The following is a 20,428-nucleotide window of genomic DNA, read 5'->3' on the forward strand; positions in this document are numbered from 1 at the left end:
ACTTTTTTTTTTTAAAAAAAAGGTCACAGAGGATTTCAGAATTAGCAATATGTAGAGCAAAGCAAGGATTTTTTACTGTAAGAAACTCAGGTATTTTAACACTACAGTCCATCAAGCCAATCGTAGTACATATGATTTTCCATTTGACCAAATAGATAGCATCCCCTCATTCTAACCTGCAAGCGTGGATGTGATTCAAAAGCAACGATGACACCGTGGCATCGTTGCTTTTGAATGTCTAGATAGTAAGAGATTTCATCGCCTACCATCCTGAGTATTAAAATACTGAAAGGTCTTTAAAAAGTTCAATATTTAGTCTTTAGACCGGGATTTCCGTATAATCTGACCCTTAGTTCACAATTTACATGTACGATAGTTTACATCCTTTTTCCTAGGATTATCATAACAAGTTAAGGGGATAAAAGGCATCATAGGATTTATTTATATAATCATCACCATCGCCAGCCATTTTCTGTCCACTACTGGACGAAGGCCTTTCTCAAAGTCCTCCATGCCAGTGAATTCCAGCCATCTCTTTAATCTCATCATCCCACCTCCTCTTTGGTCTTCCTGTAATTCTATTTCCATCTCCGGGATTGAGACATCAACCTTGTCCATTTTTGAGTGTCATTTCCACAATATGTTTTGTCAATTGCTATTTGGATCTTTTAATGGCTGTTATGATGTCTCTCATCCTGGTCTTAGCCCTGACTTATTGTGCTTTCTATTTTGAATTTTAATACCAAGTAGTGATTTTTCCATTTTCATCTGGATAGTCATCGACTATTATCAGTTCTTTAATTAAAGTCTATGGTTCACTTCCATATGTCATGACACGAAGTATACAACTTCGAATATTTTTCTTTCAACGCAGATTGAGATGTCTCCTTTGAGTGCTTCATAGTGTATTCCAAAGGCTATCCAACCAAGTTGAATTCTACGTATAATTTCTTCCTGGTAGCCTTTCTCTACTATGATCTTTTGTCATAAGTAAACGTACGAGGTTACTATATTAATTTCCGGTGTTTCACGTGTATCGTCTTTTTGGTTATGTATTTGTTATATGTTTTTTTTGTTTTATATTTGTTTATATTTAATCCTTTCCTTTTACTTTTTATAGAATAAAAAAATGGGAAAATCATTTCCATCTCCAGAATCTTGAAACTATGAGCACTAAACGAAATGTTCCTGTCAGTACCGGTTTTCATCTTCTAGTTACTTGTCAACAATTATTGCGAAATAAATTGCATCTGTATAAGAAACACAATTTTATTGCCTATCGATGACGCGCTTTCGGTTATCCCGTATCAAATTTTGCGTAAAAGTTCGTTTCTCTTCCCAAATGAAGAAAGAAGTTAAAAAAATCCTTCAAGAAGTTAAAAAAAATCCTTCAAATCTCTAGAAACCTACTTCCGCTCTTGTGCATCCGTCGTTACATCACAGAACAATCATCGATGCAAGATGGCTTTCTTGCTGTCCAAATTGTACTTAACGGCTATCATTCATCCAACACTTTTGCTTGGTCACTAGTGACGTAGTTTGTTGTCGCCCTTCCACTCTTCTGTCCATTAACAATTCTGTCATGCCAAATCTATAGATATGAGCGCATGTATATATATAGAGACGTCATACTTGAGTAAGAGTGGATAAAATATTACGCATTTATCGTAGATAGTGGGCTGACTAATATCACGCGCTTTTCTCATTTCAAGCTTGTACCAAAGAAAATTGAAGGTTAAAGTTTTTTTTTTTTAGTTTTTTTTTTAAGTATGGCGAAGATAGCGAATACAATTGCGGTTGCTAATCATTGCGTGACAGGGAAAGTGGCTGCTATTAATGTATGTAGCCATCTTTGTCTCTACTCCTTTTCTTTTTTTTTTTTTTTTTTTATTTTAACAAGGATTATGGTAGAACCATTATTCCTATATTATTCCATTAATAATTTCCCTTCCAAATTAATCTGCTATTGCCAGAACTCCAATATTGTCATCCTATATTTCGGTCTTTTAACGGCATCAATCCATCAAGATCTAAGCCTTTCTTTGGATGTTTTTTCTTCTATCTTAGCATTAAACTCCTGTTTTGCTAATATTTACTTGGATTAGTCCTGCTTAGAAGTTCTTCTGACGCATTCCTGAATGCTAAATAATGTCAAGTTCTTTCCTAATATCTTCATTTTTGATATGATTAATATTTTATGTGGGATTAACATTTTTTTATCTTGCTTCTTAGATTTTGTAAAAGCATTTAATACTTATGAAAAGTTCCTCTTCCTTTACTCTTCTTCATTTCTCCGTCCACTAGTATTTCGTATTCTGCGTTACTTTAAATCGGTATTTCTCAAATTAGTTTTTTGTTGAGAAAAAAATATTATAATATTTTCTAGAAATACAAAAGGGCCAAAACAAAGATCACTGACCAATATATAAAAAATGAGGAAATATACACTTAATTTTTAAAATCGTGATTCAATAATAGGATAACCTTTTGAAGCATGCTATATAGTTGTATGATTAATAGACAATATATTTATTGCATAAAAACCTAGTGCTATTTTATCACCATATTTCATATACGTCATCCAACAGGAACGAGAAAATCTCCAGATTCGAACAATATTCCCTTAATATAGCGATTTCCTCGTTCTTATTTGATTTCATAACTGAAACATGGCGAAAAATGCACAGACAGCTCTTATGAAAATAATATTTTGGTATAGGAATTTATAGAGGGGTAGAAAAAATCGATCAGAAAAGTCCTTTAGGGGGCGATTACTAAAAAATTATTGAGAAACAATGCTTTATATTTATTTGAAAAATTCTCATCATTCATATTTCTCTGCTTCCATCATTTATTCTAGATCTTTTTTTAGAAATAACTAAAAAGCCTTTCGATAGGCGATAACCCAAACTACGAAACAATGGAAAAACCTAGCACTGGAGCACTTTGTTACATTGCGCAATTACAAATAGACAATATCCGACACTTAAACACGAAATGTAATGTGCCTAAAAGAAAGATTATCCAGTAGTCGGCTCAGTAGCGAAATATGACACCTATTCTAATGGCAGGCAAGAACCCAACAGAATTGAAAGGGTTCACATCAAGGACTCGAGTACGGCAGCGGGATTTTTCAAGAGCGGTGAGTTTTTGGAGCGGTAGATGCGACTAGATCTACTGTTTATTTATTTTATTTTTATGTGTTTTTTTTTCCTGAAATATTTTTTTTATACTGAGGAGATATCTTTGTCTGCTTTCTTAATATGTGTCGTTTAAAATAAAAAAACTCTCTCCTCCATTTTCATTACCTCCACTTTTTTCTTTTATTTCTCAAAATTGTCATTTTATATCACACGATATGTTTATATTGCATTATCCATTTTCAATAGATTAAAACATTTAAGTATAGTTCATAAATCTCTGATTCAAATATTTAAAAATTGTATATATTCCAAGAATGTTTTACCCAAAAATTTCTTACCATTGTAAAATAATAGAGGCCCTCTATTATAAAGAAATAAAAACAGTACGAACGATGTATAAATATAAACGATAATACTAATCATTTACAGCATAAAACTTCAAAATTACATTTCAGAAATATGGAACCGAGTCCATAATTGTTGGTTAAAAAAACATGTAATAGCTGGGAACACAGAAGCATTAATGTGGTTCGTAGTTGCTAAGAAAGGCTTTTTGGAAACTAATAGTGAATTAGTGGGCGGGCTAAGACTTTTTTCCTTTCTTCACTTCTTTTTTTTTTTTTTTTTTTCATATAGTCCAAAAAGCCTTCTCTAGAGACCAAACGTGGAACTTTTTCAAACCACTTCATGCCTCCAGTAAGCGAGGCGGTGGTGTCACATCGGGAGATAAAATTCATCTCCTACCGAAAGACAATCAAACATTCAAACGTCCATGAATGCAGTGGGATTGCAATTCGTAGCCTGTTGGTTGGAGAGTGAATACGCTAACCACTCGCCAACCAGACCATCTAAGATTTAATAGATCACAGTTTGTTGTAAGACAAAATTCTTTGAAGAAAAAGAAAAAGTCTTCGAACTTTTTGCAGGATTATGGACAATTCATGGTGGATAAATTTAAAATGAGCTGGTTTTAATTAGACTAATAGAATTATATGCTTTTTTTTTAATATACTCGAGTGTTTTTGACAAATAGTTCGTTTTTCTTTTCTTGGTCTGTATTGGTTGACAAATATCTATTTAAACAGGACTTGCAGATCATACTTTCATCAAAAATGCTGCGTTCCTTATTTTGAATTTTTATTTTCCCATTTGCGTTATAAATATTAATGTCTTTTTCAACATCTAACGTTTCTTTTTTCAGCCTTCGATCTTTTTTCTTTTCTTTTCTTCTTACTTTAACTTTTGCTTTAACTTCTCTACTGCTTATCTATTTTGGCCATCCTCCTTCTCCTTCTTTCGCTCTTTCATTCATTTCGTATAGATGAGGAACCATTACACACCATTGAAGCCAACTAAAGCCTAGTCGAGGGCGTGTGTGTGTCTCCGACATTAAACTCTAGAATCGCGTCCCGTCATGCGTGAAGTGGAAACGCAACGCAATAATCCAGCCTCCGACTCTACCACCATCACCACTTGTACCACCTCAAAACTATAAACATCAAGAAAAGCAAAGGCGTCATTAGATAGCGATATTTCCAAAAATAAAATCAAGGATGAAATGGCGCGATATATGTGTTATGTGTGTCCTCGCTATTTTTATTTTCGTTCAACTGCAAAGAGAGAGATAATCTCGGTTAATTAACTCGTAATGTGTTAGCCGGTAAAAGTACGTCCACAATAAGTATGAAAATAATTGCACATAAAATGAGAAGTGAGCGCAAATTGGAAGATTTATTTATTTTTGTTTGGATGTTTGGAAGTTGAAAGGAATCAGAAGTAATGGACAATTCATGGTTGTCGATTTCAGTTCACGTGATACAGGATTTTAGATTTTGCTTTTTTATTATTTACTTTTGTTAAAACATGTAAGTTTCTCGTTTTTATGTTTCTCATTATTGAAGGTTTTAATAATAACATATGAAAGGAATGTATTCTTATTGTTGCTAGCTTTCTGAATAAAGTACAACAATAAAAAAAAAATGCAACCATTGGTAATGAGGAAAAGAGCAAAAAATTTCTATTCTCTTTTTTCCGTCATTGCATCTGTATTACGTAACTCGGGAATTTATTATTAGACTTTTAAAAACCAACCCGATAATTTATTATTCTGGAGTTGACTTTATTAAGTGATGGGGGAAAAAACTCAAGCTTTGGCAAGGAACAATCCTTTCACCTCCATATTAGACTGGTGCACTCACCAGTTGCAAGGCACTGGATCCGAATCCTACCTAGAATTCGGATCCAGGTAACTTCTCGTGCTCCTGGAGATTTTGTTCGATATATCTAAGTCTTTACGCCATATTTTCAGAGATATTTCCCCGTACGAATTAGGTGTTTAGTTATTGTTGCGAAACGGGCAGAGTTTGGTTATCCTAACTATTACTTTTCACGTTCTAGACAAAATTCGAATCTAGATATTTCTATCCAAGGTCCTCCTGTACCAACTGAGCTACTGAGGTTCCATAACGTATTTATATATAAGAATATAGATTAATGCCGATTACATTATTCACGAAGTTTGCCATGCAATAACTCAAAATAATAACAATTCTGAAATACGAAACGTATTCGTATTATAAATTCAAGGCAGTTTTCCTTCAGTTTAAATATAGGCGTACAAAAAAATAAAAATAAAAAAAGGTAATTGAAATAAATACTTCTACGGGATCTCTCTTTTGTGTATCCTGTGGATAAAAGTAGACATTGGGAATCGGCAGGGAGTTACAATGGAACTCCTCGGACATTAATTTGAAATATGAAGTAGCCTGGTGCGCAAGAACCTCAGTTATCCAAAAACAAAGTTTTCCGCCTCCATCTCTTGAAGATACGTGTTTCGAAGGGATTCTAAAAATATAACACTTTGTATAAATGCACTTAGTTTGCGATCTACTACTTTCGTTTTGATTTTGAGATTGATGTACTCGGATATATAAAGAGTGGGTCATACACGGAGCTGTTTAAAGAAAACAGGAAACATACATATTCCTGTCTATTTTCGTTTTTCTTATATCTTCGAGTTTCCATCCTTACATAACGAAAGAAAGAAAAAAAATCTTTCCTTTGCTTGCTGTTATTCCATAAATTTCTCATAAACTTCTCAGAGGCGAATGTTGGAAAGCACTAAGTGTGCAGTTTTTCGGTATTTCTGTAAGTGTTCTCCAGAAGTCGCTGTAAGTTTTTAGTGGCTAAAAGTTTCAAACTCTTTAAATTATTATTACACCACTTTTAACTCAGACTGCGAAGTGTGTATAGCTCGCGCAGCGAAACCCCCCCCCCCTCCTCCAGGCCGCTGCCTCCCTGCTTTTCCCTTCCGCTCTTTCACTGAGAAGATATGCTGAAAGCTGTAAAGAACATTTAAAGCTACCTTCCAACATTTCAATCTCCTTGACAGGACGTAAGAAGGTACTGTCGGACGGAGGTGACTAATGGTGTAAAGATGATAGATTACCCGAGGCCACCTGAGCGTTCGGAAGCCGTTTAATATCGTCGGACGCAGCTAGGACTTGCAAGGCGAACAAAATCACTGTGAATATGAACGACTACACAAGATAAGAGGCTCTTTTCAAAAAGGCTAAGATGAAAACGATCAGGTTTTTTTTTTTTCTAAGTTGTTCATTTCACGTTTGCGCGAGCGAGCGCGTTTTCTTGTGCATGTGAAATTAACTGCTTTTAAGTAACACTTTCTCCAGGAATGCTTCCATTTGTTCATTGATTACAAACTCATAATGGCAAAAATGATTTTTCATTTATTTACCGTGCAGCTTTTTTTTTAAATGTTTATTAACAAAAGAGGGGGGGGGGGTGGAGGGGATAATAAAAAATCGAGTAACGCGCGCAGCAGGCTATTAAATTAACACGCTTCAATAAAGAAACAACAAATATCCACAACTTTATTTTGCATAAAATAATAACGGAAAAAAAAAAAGAATCGCGCTCTTGTTTGACGTTTATCTGTGGTGCAGAAGAGAGCTAACTGCGTATAAAAATGGGTCGTTTCCGTTATATAAGTAGAAAAATAAGAAAAAAAAAGGGGGAGAGCCATAGAGTAGATTAGCTTCATCATTTTTTTATTGTTTATATATTTTGCTGTATCTATTAAGAATATAACTGTAATTAAAGACTGACCTACGAGGTTCTCAGCAAATATTTACTAGCTTATAAACACACGAACAAGAAATAATAGTACATAAGCAGTTTGTCACGTTGCTAGGTGTTTTATTTCCACTTGTTGACGAGGTATTACCACAGTGTTTCCCATACGTTTTGAACTCGTGGAAGGACACGATATTAAAAACTTCTACGAAGCAATCCTTTAATACTTGAAAAAAAAAATAAACGGAAATGTAATAATAAAAATAGTCGTGTATATTGCTGAATCCTGCAGACATATATTATGCGACAGCATATCTCTCTATTATATTATAAAAACTATTTAAAACATTATTTTATTTATTTACTTATTTTGAAATTAGGAAACATACAAATATTTTCTTAATTTTTTTTTAAATATAATTTTTACAATTTTCTTCCACAGATCTCTGTCTAATAGCTTTCGATTTAATGGCTGATGTACTTCATGCACAGACTCTGATATTACTTAAACGTAATTCACATTTTGTTGAGAACTGTTTTAATATAGACAATTTAATAAAGACATCAGTAAAAGCAAAAAAAAAATATTAAGTATTGTTTGCTTACATCATTTATTACAGATTTATCGCCTATTGATTACAAATTCAAAAATCACTGAGAAATTAAGAGGGGATATCAAAGATGTCGAAAGGGAAATGCAAAAAGAGTAATTTAGTTATGTTCTAATATTCCAAATTTGTAATATTCAGGAAATTCAAGCACTAAAAAATCAATACTCAAGAGATGTGTTTGACAATTAATTAATACTGGGATTCTTGTATTGAACAATGGATTTGCCAAGGAAAGCAACGGAAAAACCACTTGACTGTGCTTGTTAATTGCGCGTGGTCTGCTGATCTATTTAATTGTTGTTTCTAGCTCTGTTTCCTTACATCCTAGATGAGATTTGATCTTCGGAACAGAAAGGTTAATGTTGCGTTTTTATAGTTGTATGACAGAAGCGTGTTAGTTGTTGACACTTTTAGACGCAAGTTGTTTAAACAACTGTTTAATGGTAAACCGTTGTTTACCTTTAAACACCACTTTGTGATGCTTGAAGAACTGTGACATCAAGTCATAGTTTCAGGCTCGCTTACATCTTTAAGTGGAAATGGTGGCTAATACTCGCTGTTTATCAGAAATTTGCGAATACTGTCAGTAGATTTTAGCAATACTAGTAGTATTCTCAAGATTTAAATTTATCTATCTTTAGGTTCTAGGGTTCTTAACTCCCCTTAAGTGCCTATAACCGTCCGTGGTATCCTTGGATTTAATAACTCGGATTCCAGGATAAGGTGGTTAGCCCGATGCCTATAAATATATTTTGTATGTAAAACGCGTGTGTTCTTCTGGCCAGTTTTGTATGCAGGATGAAAAATTCGAGTGTCCTAAGAAAGAGAAAATCCTGCAGCACCTTCAGTTGAAGGAACCTGATAAAGGTTCTTAGCGTCCTCGACGGGCTTTGAACGCAGATCTTTCCGATCGAAGAGCATCGATTCGAAAGCGACCGAGCAATGGAGCCCCATTCCCCCCCCCCCCCAATAATTCCATGCTTATTGTTTTTTGTTTTCTTTTGTTACCGATTTCGTTGCACAATAAAAATGAGAAGCCAACTGTGAATTTTCAGGTTTTTTTTTTAATTTTTTTTATTTTATTTTATTTTATTTTTTACAGTGGTTTACAAAACTGAGTATTCACGTGGACAAACACACTGCTAGTTCGGGTGATCATCATTGTGATTTAATTAAATTTTTTGAAGGAGATACGGTGAGCTATATTAAGAAAGTAATAACAAAAACGCATATCTTTAGAAATGTTTTTATTTTTTTAAGACGAAAGAAAAACTAATTCTGTGCTTAACAAAGTGATCGTTTTGTTTACAGATACTTGATATCATAAAACAACGCAAGGATAAATTTCGTATCGTCTTAATATAATAAAGTATTTTCGTTTGTCAGTTGTCGACTAAAACGGATGTTACAGCACTTTTCCATGTTACCATGGCGACAACAGATTCTACTCACACATATAATCAGTGCATGTTTCCCATCAATTTTTTTTTCTTTTTCTAAACTATTTTTTCCCCTTTCTTTCTTTCTTTCTAGTTGCTTTCTATAAACGGTGTCCTTTTTAGTGCATTGCTCTAGTTTTATTTTGTTTACTGTTGTTTAACTTAGTTGACAAATGACAATTCTTTAAAATGGTGTATCAGAAATGGACCCAACTGACGATTTCACTTTCCAATTCGTTCAATTTCTTTACCGATAGCTACAGGTGATGGGTGAAATTGGCGTCAAAAAGTGACTACTCGGAAAAATTCAAGCCAAGCCCATGTTTCGAACTCGGCACGCAGCTTTACTAAAGATTAGAAGCGCAGCTCCAGCTATTCATTATGTTCCATCAATTATGTGCCATCTACTGACCTGGTAGTACGTGACACAATCTCCGTACCCCATACTTAATATGTCAACACCACTGCTCCCGTTATTCGGTAACGATTTTCCTTTGCACATACACACCCCGTATTTGATTTACACGTGGCAGAACATAACGTAGATTGCTGAGGCCTTACAGAGTTATGATCTTGTGTGCGTGGGGGGGGGTAGGAATTATCAAAATTACTCGTTGTAAATATTAATAGATCAGAGAAGCGAAAATCTTGCTAAACAGAAAGAGGTAGATAGATAAAGAGGAAAAGTAAACGTATGTACAAATTCAGGCCTATTTATTTAATTATTCAATCTCTTATTTTAGATGCGTTTCATACGTTGTCTGTTGGGTCTTCCATACGCATATTGCTATTCCACTTCTCTGGCTACAACGGATTTTGATTAAAATTTAGTATTGGGGAACTTCACTTAATGGGGATGTGCCGAATCATTTCAATTCTGATTTAAATCGGGTCGTTTTAGTGCCAAAATCTGTCAAAAACGATTCGAAACGATTCAATATATGTTTCAAATGTTTCAAAAGTAACTCCATAAAATGATAAAAATAGTCCTGTTATTATTCAATTCGATTATTAATGTGATTTTCGTTTTGTCAAGTTCATCGGACCTTCAATAGAATTTTTCCCCCGAAAGCACAACGCTACATTTTTACGAGCATCGTGTGGATTTTCACAAAGCACAACACGGTTGTTTTGATTTATGAAAATCAGAAGAATAGTTTAACAGATTTTTTTCTTGATGTATTAAAATTTCTTCAGATTATTTTTCAGCCGTTATTTTATTTAGTTAATAGTTAACGATTATACAGAAGAATATACTGGACTCAGACCTATTTTCCTGTTTTTTTTTGGGGGGGGGGAGTAGGGAAGAAAAACTCGAGTTTCCGGGGAAAGAAGCTCTGCCACCGCCGTGTGATGAGACGGTTAACTTATCTTTACCTGACAAGCGTCGATGATGGTTCTTCGCGTCGTAGACAGGATTCGAATCCAGGTCTTCCCAACCAAAGGAAAACGTTAATCCTTACCAGGCTAAGAGAGATTTATGGGATTACTCATTTACTATTTCCGAGTTCAAAAACAGCAAATTCCAAATATTAAAATATAAAGAATAACAATTAAGCTTATTTTGCGTGCAACGACGAATCTCCTGTGAATAAAACCACTGCATGCATACCACACAGAGAGCATGGATGATTACCCAATATTAATAAACATTAAGAAGGGTTCGATTCATAAACATCAGGGACATTAGACAGCCGTAGAAGTAGCTATTAATCATCGGGATCAATTATTGACATCCGTTGACCCAGACAGGGAAGTTCGGTTTTCCACTTGACTGCTTCAGCATGCTATTAAGCAAAGCAAAAAAACAGAAATTTAAAACAGAACGCACAAGAACTGCGTTGGTTTTGACGTTGGAAGAAGTTTGAAACTGACTTTAAAATACTTTGCTTCCAAGGGACTCTTCTTTCATAAGTGCAGAGTGGGGCGGAGACATCGATTAGGAACGGAAGACTTCGTATAATTGTGTAGGGGAAAGGTTGTATCTTTGAAGTAAGGGAGCAGCAAGATTTTCTAAGACACCGTTTGGGCTAAGTGGACTTTGATGTTGAGATGAAAACTCGATTTATAAAAATAGATGAATTATGTTTGAGCACTTAGCGGGGGGGGGGGAGATTGGAAAAATGGACTCTCTCTGAACGAGAACAGGTGGACATTTTGGATTCTACTAAGTTCATAAACTTTATTCTGTTTCTTTATTATATACACCTATTAAACTTCTTGGATTTTTACGAGAACTTGGAATCTTTCCGATCCTATCTGTGACCCTTTCTCTAACCTCACACTCATGAGACGTACTTTCCTAAACTTTCTGTTTTCAACAGTTTTTCTTGAAAGAGTTTCATTCAAACAAGTTCATTTTTCTTCAACCCGCGACATGGTGGCTGTCAATAAGATTAATGTTTTCGATTCGATATTCAACGAAGGACGCGTCCACAACTAGGGACGCTTTCGCCAGTGGGAGAGTTTGATCAAGTATTTTACACTTTCGGTTCTGATTAACATTCTTGTCAATGAAATTGTACGAATTCCTATTTAATTTTCTTCCTGTGTATCACAGCCTCTTTCTCATTTGGTTTTTCTTCTGTACACTTCGTACTATTTCCCAACCTCTTACTATGTATAAAATGCGCAACTATAGAAGCAATATCCAAATAATAACTGAGAGTGTGTTGGCCTTGATTGCAATCACTGCTGGAATTTGAAGCTGTCACTTTTTTGTCAAGTTTTTTTTTTTTTCAAATGCATAATAAAGAGGAATATCTCATTATTGCTCTGCTGGTGTATAATATTTCTTGGAACCCTACAAAAAGAATTTCCAAAACTATAATAACCCTTCAGCCGTACGCTGTGTTTGAATATTTGACTGTTGTGTTATTGAATATTTGACATCAGTGTTGTTGCACGCTACTAACTTGCTGTTGACAATTTCTTTTGTCACCTGTCACTCGCGGTGAATAAATCACGACACAAATGTCTTGCGTGCCTTCCGATGAGTTATTTATAGCGGTTTATCTTAGTTCGGAAAAAGGGAATATGGGAGGGAGGAGAAAGCATGTTGTTTATCGTAATATCCGTTCAGGTTAGCATGCGATGAAAAGTATATTATTGTAGCATTCATCGGAGGTTCTTGTTAGGTGGATGCCGCACGTCACTTCTGAGTTATAACATTGATCTGCACACACGATGCATGCATGTTAAAAAAAATAAAGAAATGACTAAAACAAACTGATGTTTTTATTGGTTTCGACACATTTCAAGAGGAATAAATGGCAATTTGTCACTCTCTGAGTGACATCTACAAAAACAGGAAACGAAGAAAAGCTTCCTCTCCCCTTCTCTGGCAGAGAACGCCTTCATCACGCATGTGCGAACTGGGATACCATTCGAGAATTCATCAGGGAATTAACTACTCACTTCTGATTACACTCAAGTGAGGTTATCTAAAAAAAGTGCGCTCCAAATATTTATTAAAACTGCCAGAAATAATAATAAATATAGAAAGCCGTAATAAAAATGAATGTCAGAATTACGGACATTTTTGACCACAGCAAACAAAATTATGTTGTCGGTTAAGATACACACACACACACATATATATATATATATATATATATATACATATATATATATATATATAATGATCCCACAAAAATTCCATCAGTGAGTATTCGAAAATCAGTTGTGTTTTATTTTTTCATCCTCTTGAGATGTAGCCAGATTTATGGCTACATCTTGAGAAAATGTCATCATCTTTGTATGTAAGCACTTCTCATAGGAATGAAAGGAGGCACTCCGATTTTATGCAAAAGTTACTCGCTATCTATTGGAGCAATTATACCTTTCATGGTTTGAATACATTTCTTTGTACGGAATTTGTTTTTAAGAAAATAGTTGGCTAAATCAGTGGAGCCCACGGGGTTACCATCTGAAGTACGTATTTTAACGCCAAACTATTAACCTAATCTTTTTCATTTTACGAAAATTGTACGCAAGTAAGATCGATCGTATATTATTTTGCTGCAGCAATACCTTTTCACTTCTCTCTGCTTCTATTGATGTATACCAATGAAATCAATAGCAATATCATTGATCTTCTTCGGTTCTCTGTAGAGTTCCGACATCTGGCGGTAACGTCATAAACTACCTCAAATATAGAAAAAGTCTTGAGAACATTTTCAGTGAATAGTATACTATTCACTGAATAAAGAATTTTTTTTTTTTTTTGTTATCTCAGATCAAACGAAAACCACAATTTTGATTTGTAATCCTGTTCTTTCTGGTGCCTACTTTTTAAACTTTCCTGACTGTCTCAAGCCTAAAAGTACTAAAAGTATTTAAGGTATTCAGAGAAATTTATAAATGTTGCCGTGACACATTAGGGTTTGAATAACACTCACTTTTCAAGAATCTAGAATAATACAGGAAGTAACAGTTGTTCCTGAAAATATAAGTATTATTCAAAGTCTAATTTGTTGCAGGAATATTTAAATAAAGACTATACTCTTAAAGAATTCTAAAATCGTCATGTTGTGTGTGTGTGTGTGTGACAGAGAGAGAGAGAGAGACTAACAGTTGAAAGCAAACAGAAATCTTTCATTAAAATAAAATATTTTATCCCGTTAAAAACAAAGACTATAAATTAAACCGAAAAGTACACTTCCATTAAAAGAATTAATAAGATTATTATCGTAGGGAAAAAAGTTTAATTTTCATTCTTCATTTTCTGTTCTTGAAAAATAAACTCCGGATTAATTGTTCTCATTTACGTAACAGCTAACAGTTGCTAACAACGATTTTGTCGTCATATTATTAAAACAGTCGTTTTAATCTTCATCTAAGGTCACAAAAAAAATAATATTTCATTGTTTGGGAAGAACGCTACGAAATACTACGGATAGAAATATGAAAAGGAGTTTCTTCTGGGTCCTATTCTAAATAACGCAGCTGGGCTGTCTGTCACTGTCATCACAAATACAGCGTGCGTTCGCTATGACGTTAATGTCTAGAATAGAGTTGTTTTATGTCATAATTATTGTTGCCGTTAGTCAAGTGGCTAACGTAATGAAAATATGTAATATTTTCATGCTCGTTCACAATTTTAGGACTTTACCCAACATATCAGTTTTATCTTTTAATCATTATGATGAGATATTGTTTAGCAATACATTTAAATAAAATCACGTAAAGTATTCTGCCCAATAATAATAGTAAAGTGGCTTACACATGCTTGTATCGTGAAAGAAAGTCACACGACATAAGGCAACAATAATAATTGTATTCAAAACTAAATTAGGGACGTTAAACAAATCAGAGTTATTCGAGGACGTGGGTCCACGGTAATTTGGTGAAGCTACGCTTATTGTATCTTAGATCCGGAATTTCAGATTCAGATTTGTTTTGTCCTCGTTGTAATGCGAATACTAGAATGTCCAAATGAATACCATTCTGACTGAAGCAACTAAATATTCTAGAAGTTTTTGATGGCAGAAACGTGTGAACATAATTTTAACTTCTCTCATTTACTTCTGTCTTGGACGCCATTATAACTCAGTGGGTTCGAGAACTGGTCTTGTGCATCGTGATGATTTTGGATCTTATTTGGCGGTTGTCGCTAAATGGAAAACGATGTCCACTGTGAAAAATTTTGTTTAAATAGTGTCACATTACGGATGATGTATTGTAAAAACTAAACATTTTAAGAGGAATTAAAAACAGACTGAATATTACAAAGCATCTATGGAAAGAGAGCATTTCATCCTAAACGAAATGAGAAATTGATCGCAGTTAAATCTAATAGCTAAATTTAACGGAAAGGAATTTTTGTGATAGTAAAACGTATCCAATTACAGTGTTTCCGAACCTTGGAAATTATTTCAGGTTGAGGGGCGTATAATGTTTTTTTAGTGACGAAATCCTGAGTGAGTTAACTTCCCAGCGAAAATTAAGTGCCAAAAAATTAGATTTAAAATTAGTTGTTTTTTTTTGTTGTTGTTGTTTTTTTAATCCACAAAACATCCACTTCCAAGTTTAATCATTGTAGGGAAATTCAAAAAATTTATGAGACAGACAGACACTGACTTATTATATTATTGCTCTGTTATGAATAGCCGAGCAATGGGAATCTTTTGAAATCAGTTCATATACATCAATAAAATACTAAATATGATAAAACATTATTATCTGTGAAAATTATTCCAATGAAGGAACCGAAACTGGAATTGATTGACACCTACTGTAATACAGTTGCTGACAGATATTTATTCGGCCGTTGAATAGCCACTCAGTAAAGTACTAGCAAACTGTTTATCCGGGATGACTGTCACTCGATGATGGGCTATTAGCCATTTAACTGTTAGCTCATCATTGAATGATCCATCAGAGAAAGCTGGTCGGTAATATGACCTGGATATCAAGTAGTATTGGGTGAACTAGATATTATTCAATTACTGCATCTGCGTATATCAGAAGTGATCAAGCCATTCAGTGGCATAGGGAATGATCCACATGAAAACGAGAAAATAAATTTAATTAACACAACAGGAAACAACGAATACTTATATATGATTTAAGAATCAAGAAAAAAATCTTTAACAGTAAAACAGCATGAGATTAATCTTGAAGCTATATCCCATAAACATATGTGAATAATACTGTGTCACGAGTACTGAATTTTCATATGCAATGTCTGCCAATTAGCGCAATTGTTAGAACAAGTGGACATTACACCTTGAGATCGATTCTCGTCGTGATGCGAATAGAATTCAGGTCTTTTCCAATACAGAGATGGCAGGGTTTTTTTTTGTTGTTTTTTTTTTCTCCTGGAAACTCGACCAAAAAACATATTCATTTAAGATAAAACATTCCATTGGTAGATGGTAGATAGCGTTGTGTGTTGATTGTGATAAGCATCGCTTTGTAGATGGAAGATTAAGTATTTGGAGAGGGTGGGTTATGTGGAGTAAAGTGTTGGGGGGTGTCACGTAATAATAATTTTAATCTTAACGTCAAGGAAGAAATAGTCGCTTCTATAAGCTGCCGCTCCAAAGATCCTAGTCGCCGATAAACTAAACAAATGATCATTATAACTAAGTGTAGTCAAAATAAGATGGGTTAGTTACTCACGGAACGAAGATAACTCAATTAAAATAAAGTAAACAAAAAACACCATTGATTGTTCTGTGTCCTTGTTTCTATAGTGTGTATACCGACATGCAAATTCGAATAATTCAATACCTTTTCTTTTAAAGAGTCTTATATATTTTGTTATCTGCATCGAATATAATTAAAACTATCAACAAATCCCTTCAATATAAATCTATTTCAGGGCTGTCGAAAGCACAATCACGCCAATCAAAAGGTGTACAATCTTGTATGGCGCCGCAGAACACACATGCAATTTTCCCACGCTTCCGCAATACGCTTTAAGTGTTAAGTCATGTCACGTACAGACAGAATCATTGACGAAGTAGTTCCCTGTGTAGACATACCACGTACAAACATAGCTGCGAGTATTACAAGGGCTAAGTAGAGTTATTATCTGATATTAGCGGGCGTACGTTACACAGCGCGGTCCACTTTATGCATGTCCACATGTAAATACCATTGTCGGCATTATACACTGTGTGTATATGCACGGACTTATTCCTATTTATATTAAGTTTTCTCATTAGAAACGAAGACCTTCTTCCACTTTTGGTTCGCAGTTGTCTTTTGAAGACGCGGGTTAATTATGAAGACATTAGTGGATCCGCCCACATTCTACTTTCCGACGAGAAAAACTTTCTCTATTAAAAAAGTAATTAGAGAGTGTTTGAAAGAGAAGATTACTGGGCGAGGTTTAATTAAAAGGTTGGTTACACTGTGGCTTTCTTAACTGATAAGTCGGTCTGAAGGATTAAAAGTGCAGATTATCTCTATTTTTACGCAAATGATCAAAGTCTGTTAAGCAGGTGGATGTACGAGAAGACCTTTTAGATCACATTTGAGAATTAATTGCTGTGATCAGTTCGTTTGGAGCTACTCAAAGCTCTTTTGAAAGGTGGTTGAAAATACAATTCTGTATTTCTTGGGGGAAATATTCTTGAAAAACATCTTTAAATCGAATTGGATCGAAAAACATCCGCTTTTCGATCCAATCATTACTGGCTATATTTAAAATTTTTCTCTGGTTTGCAAGTTCCTGATTTTGTTTAGTATTACTATATCTTCAAATTTTCTTGTTTTCATCTCAGCGGTTCCATTCATTTGCCTAATTTTTGAAATTTCTGCTCGTGTTTCTATTGTAAGTGTTAGTATTCTGCTCTGATCTTTAGCATTCCTTTATTTACATATGGTGAATTTCTTATCTTGTTTTGAATTTTTTTGTGACTTTTAATATATGAAAGAGCTTGAATTCTATTTTGTTTTTTTTTCCTCTAAAAAAAGTCAAAGTTACAGGGGGTATACACTTACTCTGGATGAAGGCCAGACATTTCATTTAGAAATGAGAAAACTTAGAAATCCTCTTCAAAAGATTACATTCTGCGACTTGGCAAAGAACGGTGACAAACAACGTCATGAACGCGAAAATGGATTTTTCTTAAAGGTTAAAAAAAAAATGTCAAGTTCTTCCATGCCGACGGTTATCAAATGCGCCAGTTTTGTAAGAAAGAGATCATCAAAAACATCCGAATATCTGTTTGTTTATCTACAACCAAATGAAGGTAAAAGTAATTGAAATGAACAGTACAGAGAAAAAGAAAAAGAAAATTTTTACTTTTGTGAGTCGCAAAGATTCCCTTTTATAGTTAGCACTATGCCAATTGGTCTCACTCTATGTTTTTTTTAATTTCATTTTATTAAAAAAATATCTGCTTGTCTAAGAGGGCGCTTTCGTTATTTACTCAAAACCAAACGGTTTGGGTATTCACATTTTCATTTGAATATTTCAAATTTCGAATTTGTTTGTGCAGTTTCTGTAGCCGCTGCACTCATTTCGACATGAACATACGCGAAACAGTTCGCGTGTGTAATACGTTTGCTTGTGAATTAAAATGTTCGCTAAAATGGTTTAAAATTACTAAAAAAATAAATATTTATTATATGTCTCAAAAGTAATGAAATTCTAGCTCATAAGGTGGGTTTCATAACAGCAAATTAAAAATATAATACGGGTACAGTTAGCAATTTTTATATTATACACAAAGTTAATGTAGTTATAATAGCACACGTAAGTTTAATATTTACAGTAATTTAATATTGAAAGAGAGAGAGAGAGAGAGAGAGAGAGAGAGAGAGAGCTTGTTTATTGTGACATGATTATCTTCTTAAGAATTTCTTATTATGAAGATATCTTCATAATAACAACGTCTTCGTCGACGTCTTCAAGGAATAAGCAGTACAACTCAGAATTCTTTCATTGGCATCTGCCTATATAAACTTCCCACACCCCCTGGCTTTAATGCAATAATTCTAAAGCAGTTTTCACCCACTTGAAACAACCAAAACGATCTGTATTCTATGCATTGAATGTCTTATTTTTGTCAAATAAAAATTAAATGTAATTTGATCAACAAAGTTTTCGAGTTGCAAAAACTAAAAGAAAAATGAATTAATACTTTCATATTTTGCAAGAAATTCATTACAAGACTGTATTTAACAGTAAGGTGAAAGCACGGACAAACAGCAAAATTGCAGACGTTATGTACTGTGAATTTTAAGTTTATTATCGGTTTTGACAGAAGTCAACTTTGAAAATAACTGAAATCAGTCCAGAAGATGGTTTCTGATCTTCCAGTGGAAACGAAATACTTTAAAACGAATTGAAACGGATTTTAATGCAGCTTATTTTTAGAAAACAAACGACTTTTAGGTTCTAGGAAATAGTGGAAAAATAAATTAGTTTCTGTTGCAATTAACACACACGAATGCATCTAAATACGAACCCGATCTGTATAATAAATCGTTGGGAGTATATTTCGCTGCAAGCCAATAATATGCGAAATGATTAAAGTACCATTAGTTGATGGGGGCAACATTGGCTTTTCAACTCTTTTCAAATCTACCGATGAATCTAGCCCTAGGGTTGGATGTTAATGAAAAATTTAATCCTGAAACTTAGCACGAAGACATGTCAACTTCATTGAGATTAGTACTCGGTGGTTAATCAAGTTGATATGTTTGCCATAGAATTCCTTTAGCAAACATTGAAAGACTTGCGTCGTCCATAGTAAAAGGTTGATGCCATAACTCATAGGACCGAGCATTATTCTATAAATAGCGACATTAAGTCCCAAGGTACCACTGCACGCCGTCGTTGTTATTTGGATTTTCTTGGCAGAATGTTGTTGCCGGAACATAAAACCCGAAAAATCATAACTTGGGGCTATGATACATGGAGTCCATTGCGCATGACGTTTTCCGTTAGGATAAGCGGCTGACGTACTCGCAAACACAACTCTCTCTCTCTCTCTCTCTCTCTCTCCAGCATGTTTTCTCTTTTAATATATGTGCTATTTTACGTGAATAACAGAGCGCAAGAAACTGTGTGTGTGTGTGTGTGTGTTAAGAGGCGTGCGTACAGTCTTGTGCTGTTTTTATCCGCATGAGATGGTTGATATTCAAAGCGAAATTACATCGTTTGTGACAGTGATTTGTAGTTTCATTAGCATTGCGAAACCAGTTCCTTTCCTTCATTTTAATTCCACAAGACATTAGATGAAAATTAAGTTAGAGGACGCATTTCTAATAGCATGTGCTGCGAGGTTTCAAAAGAATTTCTGACAAATGAGAATGAAAAAAAAAGGGAACATTACGTTTAATTTACTTATATGGCAACTTAGATGAAAATTCCAAAGGAAGATTTGATGAATATATATATATATATATATATATAATAAAATGGCATGTGGCAGATTTGTAGTTACCCGGGTGAAACCAGTCAAACTTCACTAGGAAACCTCTTCGTCCACTTCTATTTCTTATTGCTTTTTTTACTTTTCTTTTAATTTATTCTTTCTTTCCTCTTGCAATTTCTTTTAAAGATCTAGCAGCAACGCATTGAATAATAACTGCTTGAAAGTACTGACTAAGTATCCGAAATGGAATCTTCGCAATTTTTGCTTACGAAAGTGTTTAGTTTTCTTGTTATACTCCGAACGAT

At 34.3% G+C, this 20,428-nt stretch overlaps 1 protein-coding gene across 3 annotated transcripts in view; it reads right to left on the reverse strand.

Annotated features, from left to right (window-relative positions):
• The window catches only part of LOC150110672 (glucose transporter type 1-like), a 1,175,276-nt gene that overhangs the window by 757,806 nt on the left and 397,042 nt on the right, over window positions 1-20,428 (reverse strand). The window lies entirely within an intron of this gene.

Source organism: Typopeltis vanoorti, chromosome 1, assembly GCF_054136105.1.
Source record: "Typopeltis vanoorti isolate ZY-2024b chromosome 1, IOZ_Tvanoo_1.0, whole genome shotgun sequence".
In the NCBI taxonomy this organism is placed as follows: domain Eukaryota; kingdom Metazoa; phylum Arthropoda; class Arachnida; order Uropygi; family Thelyphonidae; genus Typopeltis; species Typopeltis vanoorti.